A 9,015-nucleotide genomic window follows, 5' to 3' on the forward strand; every position below is an offset into this window, starting at 1 on the left:
ATTTAAAATTTGCATTTGCACGTTTCTTATATTCAAATAAGGGGCCATGTTTATTTCTGCCTGATTCTACCCATGCTTTAAAAGCCTTTCTAGCCTCAGCATGAAGCTCTTTTACATAGCCAATCCAATCCAGCTTAGCATGGTACACATTGGACTTATGTTTATAAAAAGGCCTGCTGGAGATAAGGAGAGACTCCACAATGGAATAATATATAAAACATAACTCATCACTATGTTGTGGGTTCTTACAATCCATATCACAACAAACAGTAGCATCTTTTGGTAGTTCAGTACATCCCAACAATGTGTCAGTCCAAGAAATATATTCTTTAGACTAGTCTAATTTACCTGCATTTATGTTGCTAGAATAGGTATTAGGGATGTGCAGAGATCCCAGTATTTGTATTTGTTGAGGCAGCAAAATTATTTGTATCTGTATTTGTATTCGAATAAAAGTGGAAAGAGGCTAAAAAATCCTGTTTTTGTAAGTGTTCATGAATAAACTACCTTACATAGGAGGTCCCCACATCTTGAACTGGAGTCTCCCAGATCATAGACAACTGTGCTGATTACTGAGCTAAAACTTTACTCATTGCCTCACTGCAGACAGACCTCTACCTATTTATACACCCATAACACAGAGACAGCACACCGTGTAATGTGTAGGGAGGAATTTCAAAGGCAATTCATGCTTTGCATTTTTCATTTATTGCCTATTTTTTACAACCTAACTTTGTGGAAAGGAGAAGGGGAACAACAAGTGATGGAGAGTCCCTTGGGAGCACTTTGCTTGTGTCAGTAGCTCAGCTTTATCTCTGGGGAACACCCCCAACAAATAATTTTTTAAATATTTGTATGAAACAAATATTCGTATAAAACCCACTATTTGCCGAATAATGTATTTGTATTCGGGCACACCTCTAATAGGTATATTGCCAAAGTTTTTCAAAGGGATTGCCACAATCAGAAGATTTGTTTTCATCCATAAATGAAATCCATGCAATTCTTTTGCATCAAGACACATGATTTCTGCCAATGACCATTAGCAAACCATATGGACACTGTTGATCTTTGAAGGAAAGTCCAAAACAGTGGAAGCTACAGTTATACCTTATTAGCAGTGATGCACCATCTACTTTCAAATCAAAATCAGAACAACTTTATTGTCTACCCTTGTTGCACAAAAGTAGAAACCCATCTTCTTTCTCTTCTTTTTGGGCCGCAGGAGGATTTTTCGCTGCAATTACACGGGTTACTATACGTTAGCCACAGCAAGGCAGGAGAGAAGCACCGCCAGCTAGCTTCCGCTAGCCTCCCAGCCAGCCCTGGCTCTACGTGTGAATCCAGCCAGAACACCGAGCCTCAGTTTGTTATTCAGTTTAAAGTGGGAAGAAGCAGCAGGTCTGTCGGGCAGCTGAGGGAAATGGAGCCTGTGGAGGAAGCACCGGGACCGTCAGGGTGAGACAGTCCACGGCGCGGCCAGGCAGCAGAGGAGAAGGCAATGAGTCTGATGCCAATATTTCATTTTAAAGCCTTTATTGGCCAATACCAATGATGTGCTGATATTATCATGCATCCCTAATTACATCACTAATCGTTCACTCACTGGCAATAAAAAACAATTAATACATGTAAATTGCTTCACAATTCTACATAAAGAACGTTGAAGCAAACTCAGTAATCACATGACTCCATGCTTACAGAATACAACATTAAACAACAACAACAAAGATCTATGTGACACGTGTGTGTAAGTTTGGTGAAAATGAAGAAGACAGGCCTGACGTAATAAACTAAGTCAGAGACGATTGTCAGAGCAGTTTCAATCGGGACCAGTTGAGACAAAGTGTGTGTTGACTCATCAACAGCATAAAATATATCAAGCATATTAAATTCTCCACCTCCACCTTTCTTTATCTCTTAGGATTCATTCAGTAGGAGAGTGATGCCCCTACAGGGAGATGAAAGGAGGAAGTGCTTTGTAAATGAGTAACCTCTATGCGCCTCACTTCAGCCATTGTTCGTTAGGAGAGGTGAGTGTGTGTGTGTGAGAATGAGAGGGAGAAAACCGGTGTGAGTGTTTTTGTGTAAATCACAGGGAAACAAAAAGTGAGAGAAGAAGAAAAGAGAAAAGGTGAGTGCTTCTCTGCCACTGCAGTTTTCTTCTGAGGTGTGTGTAGACATGAGGGCTGATGTCTCCCGAGAGTCTACTACACATTAGACCCAGGCAATCACACACCATCAGGCCTCTGCACATTAGCTGCCTGAATCCTAATTAGATCCATTCCTATGCATACACACATTCACACACACAGTCCATAAAAGAATCCCCTTATGATCACATCCGATGCCAAGTAATACGAATCAGCTCATGGTTCAGATTCAGTGTTGGAGCTGCAGCACAACTAGAGGGAATAACATCTAACTTGATGGTCATATTTGAGATTTCAGCGGTTATTTTGTACTTGGGTTTAGTTATTTCAATTTGGCTTCATGTCGTGCAATTGCATGATTTTGTGATCAGATTGGCAAATACACAATGTTTTCTTTTGAAATGGCAGCAGTTGAGGCATTATTGTTGCCCAATGAACCAAAGAAACATACTTGTAGATATCATGAATACTTCTGCTCTGTTCATTCTCCATCTGTCCTCTTTGTCCTCTCATTTAAAATGTCAACTAATAAAATCTAGATTATAGTAACTTCCACATTTGAAGTTATAGATTGATGTGATGAACATTTCTTCAATGTCCACATTCCGGATGCGTCTTATCATCCTTCAAAGGGTTCCTCGTTTTTAATCTCATTGCTTACAAAGCCCCCAGCTCAGCTCTCTGTGGTTGACACCTCATGGGTTCAATGGAAAACACTTGTTAAAAGACTGATGCTGCTACATCAGCCAGTGATTCACGACAAAGGGATCCAACCGCATCACCAAAATATGAAAATATATGCTTCTCTTGTAGATAGCCATAAGTAAATACATCTTTACAACATCCAGTATACAAGGAAAGCTGAGTTTGAACAAAGTTCACTGCAATTTTTTTAACTGCTTCTCAACTTTTTGCCCGGTTTCCTTAATATACAATATAAGGTCTCCTGTGGTTACACTGTTTTCTGTGTTTAGAGAGTTCACATAAGGTACAAGAGAGTCACGAGATTGTTGTCTTTTAACTTTTTCTGATCAAAAATATTACAATTTTATTTGAGAGGAAATAAAATTAGTGGTCTAGATGGTTGCCAGTAGGGTTGGGTAATATGGATAAAATCCTCCATCACAATACATGTAATTTTATATAACACATCAATATATGATCATGATATAGTACACTTTGGGAAAAATCTATTAAGAAACTGTTTATGGATACAGTAAGGTAAGGTATTTTTGGTTAATCCAGTGAATTTAAATACCTGACAAATCAAGGTACTTCTTCAGTAATTGTAAAGGTGTGTTCAGACAGAACAGCTGTATGCTAGCTAGCAACGGACACACTGACCATGTCAGTTCTTTCTGTTAATTCTTTCCAGTCCTTCTCCTTCCTTGTCTCTGTATGTCTATGAAGCAGAATTGTAAAGCTCCGGGATACACAAGTTGAAACATTTTCAACACACATGGATGCGTTTATTTGCACCACCCCAGGCTAATATGCATCTTTCCAATGACTTTATATGCAATCTGCCTGAACACACAGTAAGAATCATAAAAAAATCCAATATTACCCAACAACAGTCCTGCTGATTAGTTTGTAATAAAGCTATAATACATTTAGAGGTATCAAGGAGATACATACAAATATATAAACGGTATGGCAAAATCTCAAATTTCTATTTTCTCGTGGTCATATCACCCACCCTGAGTCGCCAGTACGGTGAAGCATTATTCAGTGATGTATTGCCTCACAGATCTGATGCCATTTAGCCCTATTCACATGGGACTAGTATTACCTGGGGACCTCTAGTAATTTGTAATAATTGTGGAAGTCATTTGTGATCTTAATCCCATTTGAATCTGCCATGTCTCGTAATTTGTAAAGTAAAATTCCCCTGCAAATTACTTACCATATTTCACCAAACACAGAGGTCATGTGGTAATATTAGTCCCGTGTTTTATGTTATTGTCAAAATAAGGACACTTAATAGGGTCTGGTCCAGTTTTGAGGCCGTCACCGTACGGGACTTCCTTCACAGGTAGTCCAACCCTTCTACACACTTGGTCCAATCTCCAAAGTCCTGTACAGACGGCACCGGAGCAAGACGTCTATGTGAATAACGGTGTGGTTGTACACCATTTTGTCAAATTGCTTTTGGTAACATGGTTCACTCCATACAGCAATTAAACTGACTGTCTCTTCATGTGTCCAATGCCTGTTTATCTTAGAGGCCATTGCTCTTGTCGTTCAAGACATGGTTGCAGAGGAAAATCGTGTACAGGAAGTGGAAACGGTGCAAATGCACAGCACAAAACATAGATGTGGGGCAGGTAATGTCTAAGTCACATGAGGTTCCCAGGTAATACTCGTCCTGTGTGAATAAGGCTTTAGTCTTCATCACAGTGTTTGTGTTCTCATATGTCTGTGAGACGCTGGAGCCAGCAGCAGCAGCAGTAGTATGAAGTGTGAAGTGTGTTTGTATGTGTGTCTGTGTTTTCCATGCATGGATGCAGAGAGGGATGGCGAAATTATCATCTCTGTCTCAATGAGTCCAAGCTGGCCTCATGGTGACTGAGCCCGGCAGTGGCCATCTGGACTGGCTGGCAGTTCCCGGCTAATGGAGCGCAGGCTGGCGTTTTGGCTGGCAGGATGAGTCTTCAGTTTGGATAATGACTATAGTGATGAAATGGGGTGTAGATTTTGAACTTGGCTGTGAGAACATCATGCAGTAAGTAGCTTCCATTGCTGGTTGGGCAACATCTTGGACACTGGAGCATAAATAGCACTGTGAGTAATAACTAGCTGCAGGATAATGTTGATGGACCTCTTAATTAAATCAAACCTGCTACTCAAATCTAGTTTTGTTGTGCTACAACGGTTCAGTTTGTCTAATGGAGGAGCTATACTTAAGATACGTTTAAGAGCCCTGAAAGCAAGCTTTTAAATTCAAAGGATAATTTATGTTTGGAACCCGACAAAGCTGTCCAATTACTCCAGTGAGTCTTTTGCCAGCAGCATAATCAATTCAATGGGAAAAAAAATCTGCCACTGCTAATCAGGTTCATTAATGTAATTATTGATCCAAACAACACACTCTCCTGATGGGTTATTATAACTATTTGCTTGTTGTCTTTTACTCAGGTTTAATCCTTGAATTTATCAAACCAGCCAACAGGGAGTTTTGATGTTGGCAAATATGTCAAGGCTTTAAAAGAAGGCTACAGAAGAGAGTTTAAAATAGAACATGAAGTGGGAAGTGGGAATTTACTGTGGGAATGTAATGTACAGCATGGTTTCCACTAGCTTATAGGCTTGTTTGTCTCTGTGTTAGTTAGTATGGGAAGGATTCAGCAGACCTCATTTGAGGCAGGCAGAGAAAAGACCAGCTCAACAAAAACAGGGGCCTGATACCCCTCCGGCGTTGCAGAGGTCACTGTGGGAGGCCTCTTTCGTGCTTATCTTCTTTTTCTCTATTTATCTCCCTGCTGCTGCCTCTTTAAATTACTGGGTGGTCCTTGGTGGTTTGTGGTCTTCATATTTCTCTCCAGTATGCTTTCAAACAGAATGCTCATATTCACAAACGTACACTACACACACACATACAGACCCTCAAAATATGAATTTTCATTTAATTTTTTTCAGAGACCACAGTTGAGACATAATACCATTACTCTCACAGACTAACAGATGTAATAATTTGGTATTATTTTAACTGTTGGCCAAGTAGTAACAAGAAATTGCAGTAAAGAAATGCCAAAGATATTTTTACTGTAATGTAGAAATTTGTCCATTAGAGTGAGTGATGCATCTTGGCGCCAGTTCCTTAATACCCAAATATATGGAATTAAAATGTTTCCAAACATTATGCGTTTATGTTGACTGATTTTTTTGGACAGTTTGAATTTGAGGATAACTGAAACTTAAGGCATCTGAAGCATCCCTGGAACAGTTTCTGTGACTCATCTAAGGCTCACCTCCCTGCGTACCCCTTTGCTATGCAAATAGCTGCTGAGCAGATGACCTTTTTCCACTGGAAATAACAGGCATGAATATGGAAATATATGTATCTAGTGACTTTGACCAACAAGCAGGGGTGCATAATTGTACTATCATCCACCCACAAAGCCTGAAATTTTGAGAGTGTGACCTCCACTGTGATTGTTATGCCTAAAGAGAGAGATATACTTGCAGACTGTGTGTGGTGGTCGTGGACCGTGGAGGATACTGATCAAAGCTCAGGGCAACAGGGAGAGTCTTAAGAGGATTGTTATGCTATGCCCTTGTGTGTGTCTTTGTACCTCTGTGCCTGTGTGCACACAGTATGTGCGTATATTTCTGCTGGCACGCTGCTGTGTGTATATGGGTACTTGTGCATCTGTGTATGTCAGTGTATCTTTATGCACCTCTGCCTCCATATGTCTTTGCATATGTCCACACTTCATATGACTTTGCACATCTTTGTCTTGAGATCAGAGATGGTCATAAAGGCATGCACGGTGTATGGAAACGATTTGGCTCGGTGGAGCAACACTATAAAGTAAAAATTTGGGAGACAGATTTCTTTGATGTGTAAAAACTTACATGATATACAATATAAAAAGTATAATTGTTAGTAGTATTACAGTGCATAATCTCCTTGGTGTTGGAACTAGAATGATTGGAGTTAAAAGTCAGTAGCAGAAGCAAAAACATAAGAAATATTTAGTTTTAATAAATATAAATAGATATAAATATGAACAGCAGAGTTGAATGTGTCAGATACCATCACTGCTATTGTCCATTGAGGTTCACCTGTGTTAAGTTGCATTTGCATGTGCTTGTGTCCTCTTTTATATCTGTGTACCTCATCACAGACACCCACTACTTCAATCATGTCTGCACTGGTCCTTTCATCAGATCCTCACAAGCAAAGCCAGCACTAAGAGCTGCATACTGAGAGCCAGAAGTCTTTTGGCGAGTGCGGTGAGTAAATGGGACTGATTAACAATGAAGCAGCACAGAGAAGTTAGACGGACAGATGGGAGTCAGACTCATAGAGAGAGAGAGAGAGGTTGTCAAGCCAGAAACAGAGCAAAGCATAATCACACACACTCCTGTCCAAAGCTGGATGGATGTGACTTTGAATTCTCAACAGGGTGACCACTACTGTGGTGTGTGTTAGTTTGAGCGAACGGAGGAGAGATGGAAAAAGATTCTGGTGCTGCTGTAGGTCGGATTGCATACAGGTGAATAGACCAATGAATATTTTAAAAGAGTAAGTCAGTTGAAAATACATTATATGACTGAGATGTGCAGACAAATACTCAATCCCAAATGAACACACATTTACTATGAACTGTATGCTCTCACTGACATGAAACTTAAGTATGCAACCAACCCTCTCTTAATTTTTCAATCGCATTTTTCAGTTGAGCATCTCAAGCACGTCTGACCGGACGGATATATTTATATTATATATTATATTTATATTTGCATCAATATAGCTGTCTACACAGGCCGTGTAACTGTACACATGTATCCACACAGAGCCACAACCTTGTAGTATTTGTATTTTTTTGCATTTTATACATGTGACTATAGTGACCTACACTCTATACTGTGGCCCTGAACGCATCCTGTGTAGATACAGACGGTGGCATGAAGCTGCTGCTCTGCTAACATGCTGCTTTCACCCATAGCGTATAGTACATAGGCTCTGTAGGCATTGTGTCAGCCAACTTCCTCAATGTCAGCACTCAAATTCTCTGTTGTGTTTGTAAAACCAGCTCAAAGCTAATTGCCTAACTCGGGTAATGAGTTTTCACTTCCCCAAGTCCAATAAACTGCAGGACAGAGCTGCTAACGTTAGCTTAAACTTTGATCACATCCAAGGTTTCCACACAGTAGAGAAATACAACAAAGTAGATGTGCTAGTCATTGACTTTTTTTTGTTTTTTTTTCCGTAATTAACCCCACATTCAAATGTACCAAATTGGCCTGATCCTGAATGTAAGACGACCTTAGCCAGTAATTCAAACAACGACAATTTGATTTGAATCCGTAATCCGGTTTCACTTGTCACAAGATTATTTCCTCCGTGGCAGAAAAACATGTGACACAAGCCTTTCAGAAACTCGTGCAAGTTGAACTGGCCGAACAAAACATTTTTATAGCTAACTGATACACTATAAACAGACTTGGAGACACTTGCTACCCTAGAAACATTAAAACTACAATTTTTGTCACGGGTTCACCGTCTTAGTGACTATTTCATGTTGTTCACCTGCCTGATCTCTAACTCTCCTGTCATTGCAGATCCTGCCACACCCATCTGCCCTGCAATCACCTCATTCCCCTCACCTGAGTTTCCCCACCCATCTCCTCACCTGGATCCCATTTGGCTCATCAGTCATTCCCTATATATACTGGTCCATATTCACATGCCCCTCGCCAGATTGTCTAGTGTGTTTACCTAGCCTGCCAGCATTTCTATACCTACCTGTTTGCTTGCCTGTTACCTTAGATCCTGCCTGCCTGCCTGCCTGCCTGCCTGCCTGTTTCCTGTTTCCTGGGTATTGCCTTAGTCCCTTGGAGTTGTCTGCCTGGTTTGTGACCCTGCTCGTTTTTTTGGACTGATTAAAGTATTTTGGACTCTGCTCCTGTCTCTGGTATCGTGCTTTTGGGTTCTGAGGTTCTGAGTCGTTACAATTTTAAAAATAAAACATTGTCTTATAGTGGCCCAATATGGTAGTTAGTTAAGGATATGCAAACTCTACTACTGTTCAGTAGGTAACGAGCTAGTTAGCCAGTCCTGCCAACAACTGCAGCTTACGTTAGAGCAGATAAACACACTGTTAAAAGGCCTTACCTGCAATTTTGCTCTTGT

The 9,015-nt window shown here is 40.3% G+C and overlaps 1 long non-coding RNA gene across 1 annotated transcript; it reads left to right on the forward strand.

Annotated features, from left to right (window-relative positions):
* The first annotated feature begins 956 nt into the window (after window positions 1-956).
* LOC137174937 (uncharacterized) lies at window positions 957-8,652 on the forward strand. Its single transcript, XR_010925508.1, has 3 exons — window positions 957-1,458; window positions 1,925-7,112; window positions 8,445-8,652. It is a non-coding gene; the product is annotated as an uncharacterized lncRNA (long non-coding RNA).
* The last annotated feature ends 363 nt before the right edge of the window (window positions 8,653-9,015 follow it).

This window comes from Thunnus thynnus, chromosome 3 (assembly GCF_963924715.1).
Source record: "Thunnus thynnus chromosome 3, fThuThy2.1, whole genome shotgun sequence".
Classification (NCBI taxonomy): Eukaryota; Metazoa; Chordata; class Actinopteri; order Scombriformes; family Scombridae; genus Thunnus; species Thunnus thynnus.